The 17,065-nt window shown below is 48.1% G+C and overlaps 1 protein-coding gene across 7 annotated transcripts in view; it reads left to right on the forward strand.

Moving 5' to 3' along the window:
• Nucleotides 1–17,065, forward strand: part of Dysc (whirlin protein dyschronic) — a 76,222-nt gene that overhangs the window by 5,505 nt on the left and 53,652 nt on the right. The window lies entirely within an intron of this gene.

Consider the following 17,065-nt stretch of genomic DNA (forward strand, 5'->3'; position numbering starts at 1 on the left):
ATAGCCGAGTGTATATTTGCTTACTTATTTATAATAATTTTTAAACAATTTGGTTACACACAGTAATCTATAGTTGTAATATGTTGTGATATCATATACTGTAAAATTCTGTACAATCGTTACAAGAATCGGTTCTATAACCGCTTTGTAACTTATATAGAACCTAAAAAATAAAAGTTCTAGAACCTAAAAAATAAATGTTATAGAGTTATATAGAAACCGTAACTTATACTTATATAGTCTGATATTTAGGTTCTTTATAACGGTTATTCCGAATAAAGGTTCTTCGTAACTCTTTCAGTCAGAACCTTTATATAATAGTTTGAAACAGTTATTTTCGAAACCTATTCAAGCCCTGCTGACGGGGCTCTCGCCCTGTCCGACGAGTTTCAGTTTCAATGAATTTTCCAGCCGAGATTTCGAAGGAAAACTCAACGTCATAGTTGTCCCGTTAATTGCACCTTGCTTGTCGCTCGTGTAAACGAATTTTCACGTTTACCGAGGAATCTGTCAATGTACCCGGAGTCACTTGTTTCTGTGGCGAGCCTGTTCGCGTGTGATTAATTCACCGACAGGATATCGAAGCCTGTACAAAATGCCCACTTTGCTCTCGTTTCACACGAGGCATCCTTTTCCTTAGAATAAATAGCTCCAAATGAAAATTAAAAGTGACCCATTCTTTCGACTGATATTTCCACATTTTCGAATTACTTTGGAGAAACGAGGAACCACCATACAAAAGAGTCAATGGCGAATTATTCATTGGCGGGGCCGGATGAACAGGATAAACGGGACGATTCGCGGGGGGGGGGGGGCATTTAAATTGCAAATCAGCTTAGCCGGAAAACTAAACGGATTTTCGGGGCTCGATCGGACCGCGGCTATGAATTCCCAACTCTGGGGGCGGCGTTTCTCACGGCGTTGCTGCCGATCCCTCGCGGAGACTGGTGCAGCCTAATAAAAGTTACGCGAAATTGCTTTGGACGTTGATCGCGACGCGATTACGTATTCATGATCCTCGCACAAAGTATCACGGACTTCTTGGTGGACGGTTTACGACGCCAGGCGTGCCGCTCGAAGCTCTACTTTGAGCTCGTAAACCGCCGCAATGTATTAATAACAGATTTTTGTAACGAGCATCGGCTCGTAACAGGACGTCTATAGTTATTCCGAGGCTTGACGCCGGGACAGAGGACTTTTGCATCGTTTGCTATTACCAGCACGTCTCGGGTCCAGGGGCGCCAGGGGTGATCCGCGGAGGATCCTTCGTCTAGGTTGTGATTTTCACTGCCAACGATGGCAGCCGCCTCGGGGTGATTGACAATAATTGGGTCAATCATTCTAGTAACCATTCTTCGAGCCATTTAGATGATATCTGTAACGAAACCGTTTGCTCGAATTCTGTAACAGGTTTGCAACGTATTTTTCTCTGGCATCGTTCGCCGCCCCCGTTGCATCAGTACCTCGCGGTATAATTGCAATTTAATCACAACTATTGGTGTCCCACCTCGTAAACGTTAATACTTTGTCCCAATTAGCGAGTCCATTCATCAAGAACTTCGTCGATTCTCGACCAATTCCAGCCTGTTCACTCATTCAAATAATCCTTTAATTAGCGATACAGGCTTTCAGTAAATCCCGCATATTTCTCGATTTCGCAACATTGCCAGCTAATTGCCGCGGCGAGATATACTAGAGCCGCGATCTGTAAAATAAATTATCGTGTGTTACACAAAATTTTAATCTTCTTTCAAACCGAAAAGGCACAACGCTTGGACTCTGTAACAAGTCAGCGACACCAAGAAATCCCTTCGGGTAAAGCAACTTCTCCAAAGTAATTTACACTGCCCGACGCAGGGCGGGGAAAAAACACGTTGCGCATCCCCGAGGAGTTGCCATTAACGTGGGCTAATATTCGTTTGAAAATAACTTTCCGCGATAAGTGCTTGCGAGACGGGCAGAGGGGGCGGCTTTAACAGTTCTGAAGAAGGGGGAGACTCGCAGCCGCGATTCCAAAATCGATAACACGTCTCTTAGGTGGTCTTTTTCGTCGCGGGAGCACAAAGGTACGTCGAAATCACCGAACGTCGAACATTTCTGCTTCCGACGAGCGGATCCAGCCAATCGGCCCTTTTGTTCGCCGTTTCCGAATAAAAAGACGCCGGGTTCACTAGAAGTGCATTCGCGTGGACGTTGCTGCGATGTTCCGGGTATTTCCTATAGCGATTTTAAACTAGTCAAATCGTTTCGATTTGCCGTAGAAAGGGAGGCTGCCGGACGGCGCGCTCTCTGGAGGAGATCGAAACGAGAGAATTGAAGAATGGACGTCGTTAGGCGCATATGTTTCGGAAGGAAACTTGTTTCGCCAGCAATTCTTCCGCCAGATAAAATATAACGCAGGGAAAGATCGCAAGGAGGGTTGCGCGTGCAAAATGACCAACGCTCCGACGAGCAGAAATTAAGAGAACCCCCCCCTCGATTCCTACCGTTATCGCTTACGAAATCTTTCTCCCGAGTAAATTGGGTTAGAGGTGTTTGCATGCTCGTGTAACCGCGTGTGCACAATATTTCAGGGCTTAATTGGTGTCACGGTAGCCAAGTAGCCGTCGCGTCGCCGTTGCTGAATCGTTATGTTTTCTTTCGCGGAGGGCGAGCCCGCTTCCAGCTCTGTCGTTTCCTTTTCCAATTCCTTTGCACGTGCCTGTGGTTAACGAACCGCCGCCTCTAGAAGAATTCAAGAGCGTTCGCCCCCGCCGAATAATTGCGCTCGTAATCAATTAGTCGGCGCAGTTCCCTCCAGACGGTAGCCAGCTGCTCCGCTATCGTGTGAAATAAACCTCGGTAATGCATTCGCCAAGGTCCTCTATTTCCAGACGTTCCCTATATCTCCTTCTTTCTAGATCATGGTACCCCACCTCGGGGGCACAGCCAATCTAGAAATCGAAACCACGACAATCACGGCTTCCCACCACCGGATCCTCCTCATTTCCAACGCGCGAAATCTCCGCATCCCCCGCGAGAATCCCCCCAAATGGAACCATCGACTCGCTTTCAGCCCCTTCGAGTCTCCGTGCCGAGAACGGTGACACGCGGTGAAACCACCGACGTCGTTCGGTCCTCCCTGTCCCGGTGACCTTTCATCCTGGCGTCTCGAAAGATGCTTGGAAGGCTGAATTTTTCTAAGAACTCACCCGCCATGCCGGCCCCCGCCACCCCGCGCGCGACGGCTAATAAGCGTCGCGGGTAGCCAAGCCTCTGGCGTTGAATCGGCTCGTTTCCTCCGGGTAGGCAGAAGACTAGGGTCTACCTCCTCTCCTTTCTCCTCTCGTAACACTTTCCAGCCCTCGACCTCGTGGCCGAGGATCGATCCCTGTGACGTGGTGCGTGAGCGCGCCTTGGTGGAAAAAAACGAAGCGGCAGAGGGGGGCACGTTAATAACTAATAGCAATGCTCTCTGAGCTCGGCGTGTATATGCATACAGGCGGCGGCAAGTGCGACGGTCGCAGCATTAACCCCGTTCGGTGATCGCCCGCCGCGAGTACGCTCCGACCCTCGCGATTCCGACTGATTTACAGCCGGCGCGGCTGAGAACGACGCCCGTGAAATTGCTGGGCGGCTCTTGAAACCCCTCGCGCGAGAATCAAGCGTGATTCTTCCTCTTCCTCTCTCTCTCTCTCTCTCTCTCTCTCTCTCTCTGTCTCTCGGGGCAGCTTTTCAGGGTAACGTGATGTTTGAATTCTGGTACTTCTGGCGAGATGGAGGCTTAGAGGACTTGTGTCTGAAGGCTGCATGGATTGTCCGCGGTGGCGAAAGTTTGTAGACCGTAGTGGCTTCGAGGTTTGTCTAGGAGATACTTAATTGCGAGGATTAGAAATATTTGGTCAGAATCATTTGCATAGACTGTGTCATATGTTAGAGAGCTGTGATTCATTCACACTTTCAGACTGTTTATAATATTAATATTGTGGGTTGAATCAGATACTCCTGTCAGGGAAACCTTCAAGTTAGAAGGAGCCAGCACTTTTTCTTTGAACTTGAAATTGCGTTTCTCTAGCCATAGAGAAACAATCTGCATAGAGTATCGCGCGAAGAAACTTCCCACAAGTCTATTTCCACAGACTGAAAATTATGCCCCCCGGCGTCGAGGGAACAGGTATGGGGTGCGTTCGCGTATTATATACGCGGCGCAAGTTGGACGCCTCTATAGAAACAAACGCAGTGTCGTTCGTTACCCGGCTTTCTGGCTGCAGCACGGCGAGCCGTTTGTACATTTACCTCTCGCACACGTGCCAGACGAATCACAAAACCGATACGCCCAGTTGACGAGGCAGCCACGTCGATCGTATTGTTCTGTCTCTCGTGATTTTCGCGCGCATTACGAACGTTGTTGCGTTCTTCTGAAGAGGCCGCTCTCCAAACATTCGCGATGCTCTTGTTCCCGGAAAAGTTTTCCTTTCGTTTGCTGTCAATTTAGCTCGCATATGGTTGTTTTTTTTTTGTTTCACTGTGCTTCGATTTTCCCGGATTTTTATATGGCGACACGATTAAGTATCGTGTTACTAATTTGAATCGCTGCCGTTCGAGCAGTCGAAGGTTCATATCTTCTCGGGCCGCCCGAGAATATAAATATTCCACGCGCAATCTCCCAACCTAAATCTCGGATCACTGGGGAAGTCGATGTTTGTACTAAATGCGCCAATCCCGGGCTCGTGGAAATCAGGAGCAACGAGGGGCCGACGGAGCCCGGTCGAAATATGGAAAAAAGACCCCGAATATATTTACGTTGCACGATATTGCGAGCTTTCAGCTCACGTGGCGCGGGTGCACTAATATCGCGTGATTTCGTGTCGTTTCGCATTCGACGAAATCCCTTCGTGATCTCTTCCACGTTTCATCGATTTCATTGAACAACTCGGAAACAGGATTCCCTTCTTATAGATCGCTTCCTAATTGCATCGTGCAACCGAAGACTCCAACGGTTCACGAGCTTCGCTAAACCCTGGGAATTCATTCGACTATCGTCGCTGAATACAGAGGCTAGGTGAGACCGGGAGGAAATTGTAACATGCTACTAGTTACTCCGCTCTAAAAGCTATTTGCTGACACACCAGAAAAAGGTGCTCTAGACGCACAAGAGAACAATCGAGAATCCAAAAAGTATATGAAAGTATAAACACAAAAGTAAAGAAAGCGAAAAAGAAGATTTCGATAGAATCAGACGAATAAGCAATAATTATTGTTTAACTCATGTATAGCAAATGTTTAATAACGATATGTGCTTTCATTTATATTTTTTAGAAATGTTTATTTGCGTTCATATTTGTATTCAAATAAGTAAAATAGATGTGTTACAATTTACCCTGAGACTGAGGCACATTGTAACAAAATTTCAGATTTGTTTAAGATGAAGCTAGATCTCTAAGTGTCCAAGATTTTGTCACGTACTTTCGCGCAATTAGTTCACCACACATGTAAGTAGTAAATCACGCAAATTACATCCTGACTGAGGAAAACACTTTCGAGAAAAAACTGTGAAAACGTTTTTTGTTACAATCTGCCCCGGTCTCCCCTACCACGAAAAAAAAAACACTCGCCGCTAAAAATCCACGTGAAAATCGCAGGGCAATAGTCACAGAAGTGTGTCAGAGGGTGGTAATCGAAAAGGGAGCAAGCAGCACGGGAAAATTACCCTTATCTTTGCCATCAGCGTTCATGCAACAGGCAGCTAACGAGCACCGCGATCTCGAAGCGAGAAAATTATTTAGCCGGAGAACATAGAAGAACGTGCGCGAAAAAGGCATCGAGGTCCTTTTTATAACGGGGTTTCCCATGATTCGCGATAATGTCGCATAATTCCTCTGGTCGGGGTATCGCCCTTGGAATCTAAACGCGAACCGGCCCATGGCGATTTGCATCGAGGCAAGGGAGCACGTTTTCTGTTCACCCATATTCCACGTTCCTTTCCTCGTACGGTACTCCCCGGCTCCCTAATTCCATGTCTCGCTGGATGAACACTCGGCGAGGCCTCTAGGCCTCCGTTCGTAAATAACATAGCCGCAGTGGCACGTAAACGCTACGTGGACGGATCGGAACTGTCCCATTGATCCGGCACACACGCTAGACCACCCTGAATACACGTGAAGCCGTCACGCTAACCGGCACGGGAAATTGGATTCGATCCCTCTGTTCCGTTTAAAGCTCGGTCGCTCGCTGGGCGACTCCAGATCCGCCGGGACGTTTTTCCCTCCATTCTGCCGGCAACCAGTGTCCGACAGGGGCTTTTCAGAAAGCAGAACAATTCGTCGGACCGTCTTTTTGTCCCGTCTCGTCATCGGCCAGCCTGAAAGCTGCCCTGATCTATCCCGGTGCTTTTTGTGCCTAGCTTCTCTAGGACGGTGCGGATCAATTTGAGACTGCTATCCTCGTCGGGCACTCCAGATTCACGGTCGTTGAAGTACAATCAAAGCGATCGAGTTACCTCGTTCACGCTGGTTAATGCGAATAATAGGGGTGCTAGAGATGCTAAGGATAATGGTGATAATAGAGTCCCGTTTCTCTGTTTCAACGCTTCGGAACACATTTGAAACACCAGCCGTTTGAACCGCGCTATATACAGCGCTCTCCGCATTGCACGGGCGCAGCCAGGCCTCGTAACGAGAGGGCCTCGGGAATCATTCGAACGAACGCGTTCCACGCGCACTCGCCGGTGCAGTCTCGCCCGCATGTGCAACATTGCGACGAATGTCGCCACGCAATGCAGTGGTAAGCCTGTAGTCACGTCAGCGTGACTTCTTAATGCGGTCGTGCACGAATCGCGCGAACGGGGTGAATAGAAGCTGGCCACGGGGACGCGGGGGGCGCGCGGGGCGAAAAGTGGCGTGTAAAGGAGACGCTGAAAAAAAAAGGCCAAGGAATTTTGCTACTGAATATCGCCACCCTCCTCCGCGATCCTCGCTCCTCTCTCCCTCGTTACCCTCTCTGGGTTTACTTGCTGCATAATCCAGCGGAGTTTCGCGACGCGAGCCACGACGCGGGGAAATTAATTTCGACGTGTAAGCGGTCGCCACTTGGGCGAAAATTACATTCTTAACGCGACGGAAACGCTGCGAGATCCACTCGAGAAAAAAACACGGGCGCGCGTGGGACCAGAAGTCGGAGGCCGTGCCTTTTGGTCGCGAGCGGAGTTCCGTTTTCCCTGACGTTTCTTGGTACCTACCCTTGTGAATGGCTCCGCGTTATTGTCCTCCTCGGTCTTGTTACTTTCATCGATTCGGCTTTATTTCGATTGCCTTACGGCGGTGTATTTTTGTAAGTTCAGTGTCGCGAAGCTCGTTGAAAGCGATGTGGTTAAGCCCGCAGTTTGTAGGTCTGTCGGCGATCTCCTCGTAGGAACTAATCTCGCAATTACTTAGCGAAACACTAACTTCGTAGATTGCGCTCTCCGGCTTAATGACTGTGCTTGGTTTGTGCAACGCGCGTTGCGCAGTGCTCTTCTGATGCTATCTAGGTACGGTTTCCGTTTTAAAGTGTTTACAGGGAAGCGTCTGCCTTTATTAATTAACTGCTGCATTAAATCGCGGTAACTCGTCGTTATCGTTCGCGAGCGTTGCGTTTCCGGTGCGTATAGCGGGAAGAAGATTGATAGAGGATAGGAAGAAGGTGCAGTCCTTTAGACATTCGAGAAAACGGTACAAACAAGTACAGATAAGTTTATCCACCGAATCGGGGTCTCTTAAAAAAAAAAAAAAAAGAAACAGACACTTCGAAAAGACAATTTCTCACGGGGGAAAGTTCCTCCTCCCAGTGGAAACGTAAATCCAGGAGTTCGTGCCAACTAATTGAGATTCAAGCCGTTCCACGGTCATCGAGTACCGAGGAAACATTTTACAAAATCACTTTAACGTTTCCTTCTAATGGAAAACCGTTTCCATCCACTGAAAGAAGAGCCTCCGGTTGCAGGATCCGTGGATAATGTACTGGGCGTCCGAAGCTAGACCCAACGCGCAACCACCCCGAGCGAAATGAATTTCCTCGTCCGCGTTTTTAATGGTTCACGCCGGCACAGCAGTTTTAACCACCCTGAAACGTCACCGTTGCGCCCGCTTCTTTTTGTCAATAAACCGGGGAACGTCGAAAACGCGGCCGGGAGAGCGTGCACACAGGATTTGCGTCGACTGTTTTCCGGTTTCCGCGTGCCGTTCCACTCGGAGCCCGGCTTCACCCGCGGGGAAACGCACGCTCGTCCTACCGCGTTACCATTTCCGGCACTCGAGACGCCGCGGCGAAAAAGCTACGCTTCTGGAACGCCGGGGATAATATTTAGGGGACGTTGAAGCTTAGCTTGGCAACGCGCTCCTCGATGGGTGCCGCTTTGGGCGCTGGGGAGCGCCGTTACTTCATCAAAATATAGTTTCCCTGGCGAGCATAAATTTCTACTCTCATCTATTTCTGATCGAAGCACCGGCAGCTTCGTACGTGGAGCACGTTCCCCGTGCCTCGACGGAATGGAATTCGAAATTTCGGGGCGGAAAACAGGTCACTGGGAAGAAATGGCGAAATTTCGGAGCACGGTAGCTGCTGCAGGGTCTATTCAGTTTTCTGAGGGACAAAGGTGTTATGGCGGGTGATATTGATCAGAGGTGAACAAATTTGGGGGACGTTGTAGTCGCAGAAGTATACATCCGCGTATTGATAACAATTCTTGCAAGCTTTTACAAACACAACTTCTGTCCGACCACGTACACTCTTATTCTACTTAATAAACGTTTATTTACAAAGTCGCCTTTCAGATGGAGAGACAGGCATACAAATACATAGGATCATAAACCTCCCTCCTCCTCTCGCTATATACAGTGTTTCTTACATCCTAATTAAACGGAGAAGTTATCAGATTGTTTTTTACGGCTCTAATGGCTCCACATTCCGGAGCGTCTCTACAGCCTTGACCATGTACACACATTTCTCTGCACGGTGTCTATGTACACCTAAATGGAGGGAAAATCTGAATTCCTGCAGTTGCTGCTCCACATCCCCAATCCCCGTGCACCAAAGCCATCATCAGCTCGCAGAGGCTCTGGAAACAGGCCTCTGCGCCGCAACATCCATTTTAATACGATTCACCGGGGGGATAGCGTCCACTGGTGCAGCAGCGTCGTTCAATATTTACAAACGCCGGGTTTATTCGTCTCTGAGAGGCTCGCCGAGACACCTGAGCCACGTACGCGCTCCCGTCGTTGCACCTGAAAGTGCACTGAGGTCAGGCATGCCCCTTTCCGAGGGGCTCGTGAAATATTGTTACTGCAGTCGGCCGCAGCGTTGTTCGAAGGCCCGTCTTATTCCCAGCTACCTAGGAAAACTCCTGTACACAGTGGTGGTCAAAGGAAAGTTCAAAAGGTGAACGACGCCAGAAACGTGACAATTAGTCGGCAGGGATACAGATCCGGCGCAGAGTCAGGGCATTCGTGAGAACAAACTAGAAATAGCTGCGCGGTAAACGTAGTATTAAACGTACTTATGTATGCGTATAGAAATATGATCTTTAAAGTCTCTCCTGACCACCACTGTGTATCGATGCAACGAGGGATGCTCCAGACCATCGACTGCGGATGCTTTCCACGTTTTACGACCCCCTTTACGCGCTTTACCGTGTGCCCTTTCGCCTGACCCCCTTCCCTATTCCTTGTGTCTTCCTTTTTCTTGCGCCTCTGCTTCTCTTCCGCACGTTCCTTCGCGCTTCTCGCGCGCGGCGTTGGCAAGCCTGCCTGAGGAGACCGATACAGTGGGATGGTTTATTAAGGTTCTTGGCGGCGTACTTTATCGCGCGGAAAGTTGCTGTAATTTATAAAACTGGACTTGCTTTATTGGCCACTGGTACGCTGGGTGGTTCATACCGCTCCGCTGCTACTTAATTGCGGGTGATCTAAAATCAGGAGATCGTAGGTTCGCTATTTTTATCTCGCCTCGTTCGTTTCGTCCGGTGTCTCCGAACGTTTCGAAGATGTTATACAACTCGTCCCAGTTGCGTGGGGACAGAGCCGCGGTACTGTCCCAGTTTTCGTGTGTAATTTTTTAATACGAGATTAAAGACCCCTCATCAGGTTTCACTTCGTTTATTCCGTCCGAAACGACGCGCGGCACTTCTCGAGGGGGACCCTTTAATCGCGCGTAAATGGCTGTGTACGAATGTTTACCCTCCTGAATGCGAGAAACAGAGTTCTAACGAGCTCATTCATTAACCAGGCTCGTTAATAAACAGACCCATAATCGATGGAGGCCGAGTTTGCCGCGAAAACGACCGTAGCCCGAGGCTTCTCGCCGAGCATCGTGCCTCTGAACCGAGGATTATATTTAGAACGCGTTCGATAGTGTCACCATACCGACAGGGGTGATAATCGTTAATCGACGCGAAAAAAAATCCGTCGCTGCTGGCTCTGACGACACCCTATCGAAATTAACTCCGGTTTCAGATCGTTCCCGTTGGATTCCAGCGGCGCGTTTCATAATACCGACCGCGATTCGTGGCGTGCCGCGTAATCCTCTAAGATCATTTGCACGGTGTAATGCGCGGGCTCGAAAGTTTTCACTTTCTTCCGTGGCACGACAAAACGTCACGCTCTCCGGCCAGCCGCGCGCACCGTTAGAAAATATATAAATTTCACGCGTCTCTTTTACGAGTTCCGCTCTCGTCGAGCTTCAATAAAATTCCGTCCTATTCTTCGATCAATCTGCGAGCAATTCCCAGGCTGATTCTTCGTTCGAGCCTCCTGTCCGTGCATCCGAAATACGTCAGAGTCGGTCAGGCTGCACTGACGATCATGGAATACTGGCTGACCGACCGCAACCTTACCTCAACGCCGCGGGATCCCGAATTCACGTACCGCGCACCTGTGCCACCCAGCCCCAGCCACAGCCACCCCCCGCATCCAGAGGTGGCCAGGAAACCGAGCAATTTCCCAAATAGACGCGGACGCTCGGTTATTCGTGCCGTGGCAGCAATCAAACTCGTTTCCTCATCCGCGAGTCGGCTTGACCCAACCTTGACACTGACAGAGGGGTGGCTTGTTTGCCGGCGGGGGCTGGTCGCGGTGCAAGTTGCCCCTGGACGTTCCTCGGGGTTGTTGGAGAGGAGACAGAGACGGAAAGGCAGAGGGGTTGGCAGCTGGGATGGAAGGGATTTTGGAGGGGGAGGAGAAGGAAGGCAGGAGATAGGAATGGAGATAGAGGGTGACAGGGGCAAGGTAGAGGAAGAGGGGAAAGAAGAATGAAAGTGATGGAAAGAAGAAAACGAGGGTTTGCTGGTGGTGGATGGGAAAGGAGGTGAAAGAGGACGGGGAACGGTGACGGAGTAAAGAATGGATGAAGAAGGATAGTGTCTGTCTGGGAGGGAAAGTGATAGAATGAAGAAGGCCGTGAAAGAGGGGCCGAGGGTGGACGCGGGAGAGAGATAAAGTTATACCGGGCGACGGTGTGGGTAATGGTAGGGTGTGGAGGGCGCGGAGAAGGAAAGGAGGGATGCTATGTGTCCCGTGGTGCGAGGGTGGGGCGATCAATACTGCAGGAACACCCCCTGAAGCCGGCTTCATTCAGTAGCTCCCTTTCCACCGATTCTCGTGGCTCCGACCGCTCTCACGGCGCTTCTATAGCCGACTATAGTGGCCCGGTAAGGGCGCGAGGGGCAACCGCCGCGATTGTACCGAGATAATCGCGCCTTTCGATTTAATCGTGTTAAAAGGATGAAAGAAATCGCCAGGGAAATGCGTGCACCTTCGTTCCCAACTGTTTTCTTTCTAATAATCGGAGATTCCGCCTGAGAATACGAGAGATTCTTCGCGTCCCTGTGTTCGACTCCGTTCCCCAGTTCGTTCCAGTCACCTTTATGTCCACAATTATTGGAAATATTACCACGCAGACGTCCTCGAAGGCGTGACTGCCACGTGCATCCATTACTGATCACAATACCTGCCCATATCGATGGTATCGTATAATCCAAGACTCCACGTGGACAAAAGCACCCTGACAACCGTGACACGAGACACATCTGAATATCGATATTTCTCAGCACAAACATGAGCAGAGGTACCTACTCCAGAAGAAGATCCTTCGAGTGCAAGCAGAGCCAAGTGCACGCGCACTCGGCGCAAACATTCCACGTTACTTTCCCCGAGAATGCGTTGCCCCACATTCTTCATTCCTCCTGTTCGTGTGTAATCTTCCATTGTCGTACAAGACCACGGAAATCTTGCCGGAGCTCGCGAGAACTCGCCAGTACGTAGCTTCCGCGCGGTGTGGCCCACCGGGACTCGTGCCTCCGCGGGCGGGCGCACAGTGGTCCGATGCGTAGAGGAGAAAGTGGAGAAAACTCATAACTTCGACATTTCTCAATATTTTTTAATCGGAGACATTCCAAGCTTAAGAGCTTCGTCATTTAATGACTGGCGCCTATTTACAAGTCGCAACATGTCGTTCATCTGCGATGGTGTGGCTCAACAAATAACGCAGTTGCTGGATGATGCTGTATTAGTTACACATTCAGCGACTTTCCCATCTATCATCGTAAAGTACAGTGTATGCTCCGCATTAAAAATGCGCCCACGCACATGTACTTCCCTTTTATGTAGCCCTTCGATTTCACTGTCCACACGAATTTTCTCTTCTATTATGCTTGGTGTCTCTTTGATAAATTCAAACTTTACGGCTCTACAATACCTCGTTGAAGACGGTCGAAAATTGTTCCAGACATATTTGGTTTCTTTTTCCGTAGCGTCATCTTCAAAGGTGCAATTGATGTCATAAATAAATTAGACGCAGCAGTATCCAATTGCGGGTCGCAAAATTTCTGAAAACTGGTGCCGATTTCTCGGTAATCATTATGTTAGAAGGGTAGCATTTATTTTTTTATTCTAGTAGCTTCTTATAACTGGGAAATATATTGTGGCCAATATCTGCAGTTGCTGTCCTGAGAGTATTGTATCGGTACTTGGTCAGTTTCATTTGAGTTATTAGTGCCAGAGCAGAATCCGCATCAAAGGCCCTAGTATTAGCTTCCGGAGCAGATGAAGTAGCAGCAGCGTCGATAAGGTCCTGGGAAAACGAGTCTCGGTGCTCGCTTACTTTGTATTGCCTCGCTAGATCGCAACAGTCTTCAAAATTTTTCCTTGGTTTCTTCCAGGTTGGAACCACTGTGGGGCGGTGCGCGTTCCTTTTCGAAGCCAATTTCTGCCGAGAGCGCGCACGTCGCCACGGGGGAAGGTTCGTTTAACGGTGAATCGATCGTCACTTCGCCCGTATATGAATTAAATAGGGGCTGTCGATTCGGCGGTGGCGGCCGATCGATGCGCGAACGAAGCACCGCGGCACGGCTTTGCATACTGTGCATTTACCGCGAACCGGATGACTCCGAAAATTTCTTCCGGCGGTAACAGGAGGCTTCCTAACGCTATTAGACCCTTACCGTGCGGGTAATGCCTCGGTTGTTCTAGAAAATCGAGACGCGGCCGGCGTCGAACCGTCCCCGCCCGACACCTCCCGCCAGATTAATATTCAACGCGCTTCGAGTTCCTGCTCGATTTCGCTGACGCCAGAGACACCCGTTATTTATCGGCCAGAGTCACGAATTCCTTCGGTAATGGTGCTTCCGACAGCTACGAGAGCGCGTTCGTTTGATAACAAGTATTTAACGCTCGGAGGCACCAGGGGGTTGGCGATGACTGGGGGCGGTTTGTTCGTAGATAGATGAATAAGGAAGCGTTAAGAGATTTATCTCCTGGATTGTCTGGTGGGACGAGGGAAGGCTGAGGGGGGACTTGGAATATTTTCGATCAAAATAAGCTGACTGGGAGTCTGAAAGGAGGGTCGAGAGTGGGCGAGTGCTTCGTTTGCTATTTAATCGCGTGGGGATCATCTTCGAGATTAGATAATCAGGATGTTAGCCTGTAGCGTCGCTGTTAAGTTGTAAGTAATAGGTGTAAGCTCCTTAGAGGGGTATTTTTATCGAGTAAAGTGACCGAATCATCCATCGGCTTTTGTATTTAGGAAGAGTTCTTGAGCTTTAAATTTTGCGTTCGTTGAAGTTCCTCCGTAATGAGAGCTTGTTTTACAACTTTCGTGTCCACCCGGAATCTTAATTCGCACAGAATCGTGCAGACTCGTTTCGCTAGGGTTCCGAGTTCCTTTGGGGTATCAATTATTCACTGTGCCACTTTGCAGAGCACATACACGATTACGTACACAGCACAAGTTGTTAACATCGTGAACCTCTTACTCTGTTTAACCTTTAAGCAGCAAAGTCGGACTTACCTGGTACTTCTTTTTATACTACTTATCTTCGTTGGCAGGGACGAGCTAAGTCCCCTTCGGTATTATTCGTTTCGTAACAGACAACGGACACGGTGGATAACCGGATAGCATTATTTGATACGGAAGATTTTGCTCTTCCGCCACCAACAATCGCTTATTTAGAATTCTAGCTTTTCAAAGCAGAGTCTAGCTTTTAGAAAAGCCTCAGGTTCTTGGTATGTTTCACGCGATTGTTAATCCGCTGGCATATATTTGAAATGTTAAAGGTGATTCGACTGGTTACAGTTAGCGAGAGTAATGTCTGCTTCATTCTTTTTATAGCTAGCCGATATAGGATTAGTATTTTACCGGACAAGCGGGAAATGTGATATCATCCAAAGATAGCATCAATTCCATATTCTGATGCGCTATTCTGAATATCGATATAATATCGACATAACGAATTCTGTCACAAAATACGAAATGCTTTGGAAACGGGACACGGTGTTTCATAATGTATGAAACGAACCCGTGCGCGGAGTCGTTCAACCAGCAAACAGTTTCAATAAACCATGAAGCATCATTTTACATTAGAAACATCCCAGGTCCCCTAATTCGGTAACAGTAGCCAATGTTCCCAAAAATTACACATTCTCCGTATCTCGATATTCCCCCCGCAAACGCATTCAATCGCAAAATAAAATATGAATGTCGATGGGAGCAGGACGGTGTTTCATAAAACAAGAACCGTTACCAAACAGTGAACAATTTTAATGGATGCGTACAAAATTTGCGTTGCATATCACACGCGATATTTCCACGTGCCCTGCAATATTCGCGTTCTCCGTTATTAAAATTCTAATTACAATACAATTACCATCAGCATACAGAAAGCAAGAGAGAGAGAGAAAAAAAACGAACAAGAGGAAATATACGTTGACCATTTCAGAGGGAAAAGAAGCATCGCGATCGTGTCGTTTATACAGAATAAATTCTTCGAAACTTCCACCCTCGGCAGCATCGCTAAGAAATCTCAGACCCGTGGGGGGAATCCAGCCCCGCGGGGAGCGAGTAAATCGTAAGAGAGGAGCGTGGGTTGCACGGAGCTTAATGCCACGAACAAGGGAACTTTCAAATTTCTTCCGGCGATAATGGCTGGTTTCCTGGCTGGATTATGACATCGCCACGCCACGGAAAATCGCCCCCTTTGTCGGGGATCACGTGAAGATATTATCGGAGACAGGCGGACCCACGCGATAAGGGAATTTCACCCGCGACGAATTTCACGACTTGCCGCGCGTTAATATGGATCGATAACGACGCAGCGGCTCGGTAACGAGTCCGCTTTGTGGCGAAGGGGTTATCGATCATCTTCAGGTACTCCTCGAACCTTACCATCGATTCGATTCACCCCAGGGATAAGCTTGAAAAGCCTTTCCTTGCAATTGATTACTTAGAAACTATCAGCTCCACTTTTTAACGAATACTTTGCTTCGCTGTTTGCGTTGGGATAGAGGCTGCTCTTGGCTATTGAAAATCCTCTAATGTTGTAGCAACGCGGACCTTCAAAGTTGACCTGTGTATTACTCAGAGCAAACGTTTTCGAACCCGACTGAAGGAAAATTAATTCTCGGTGGGAATGCACGGTTTCGCTGCGTAGAGCCTGTTCTGTTTCCACGGTAATTTGAAAGCACCGTGTTGGTTGAAATTAAGCAAGAATCCACAGCTTCGGTTTAGGACGGATGACTGATTGGACTCGGATTAGTTATTCGAGGACATCCCCGTTTGATACAGGGTACAATCAATGTTCCTGGAGCTCGATCGAGCAACTGTCGGTGCAGGAAAATGTAGGACAAATGTTAAGTTTGCTATTCGGACGTTTTGGGGGGCGCGGATATAGAATTTTCGTGGGATTTCGCTCGGAAATAGTCAGTGGCAGCGAATGCACTGCTGAAGCGACACTTCTTGCGAGAATTTCCTACTCAGACGGGCATGGGTGTAGTTGAAGTCGACGTGCGAGTGTCGCAGGAGGTGAATATTAGATGCATGCGACACGAGAACGGCTTCACGGTCTCCTGAGAGCCTCAGGACCCGACTAATTTATGAGAATCTAGATCGACGGCATCGCTGTCTCTGAAATTCAGGTCGTGTTCTCCATGGAGGCCCTCTTTATCTCCTGCTAAGCTACTTTGATTATTATCAATACTCCCCCGACGAGACACCCGCTAATTGTGTTCTCGTAATTTCGAAATTTGCTGCCTTAAATTCTCAGGAACCGTGTGACAAAAGTCCAGGAAAATGGATAGGTACAGAAACGGCTCTGATATCCAGGAAAACCGTGCGATCTTAATACAGATTTATCCCCTTCGAATTTACCGTACCACTAGTGTTCCTTCTCGGGAATGCTTTCTCGAGAATTTCTCGAGAAATTTTATAATTTCTTATTTCTTATCTCTCGAGAAATACTATAATTTCTCGAGAAACTTAAGTCTAGGAGAAATATTATACATCTCATTTATTTTCGTAAATGAATGTATTACTAGTTAATCGCGAATGCATAAATACATCTACAATTTATAATGCATCTTATTAATAACATTAGATCCTACATGAATTTCAATAAAAAATAACAGTACAGAAGATTCGATAAAATTAACTGCTGAAGGTGTTATTAAATTCTTATTTAAAAATTTAGAAAAATTGTATACTGAATTAAGTACCTAATGAGTTTCTTGTGGCTGTGAAAGAAAAAATATAGAAAAGAGGAGACAAGACTATTGTATCGCGTATA

This window comes from Andrena cerasifolii, chromosome 6 (genome assembly GCF_050908995.1).
Source record: "Andrena cerasifolii isolate SP2316 chromosome 6, iyAndCera1_principal, whole genome shotgun sequence".
Classification (NCBI taxonomy): Eukaryota; Metazoa; Arthropoda; class Insecta; order Hymenoptera; family Andrenidae; genus Andrena; species Andrena cerasifolii.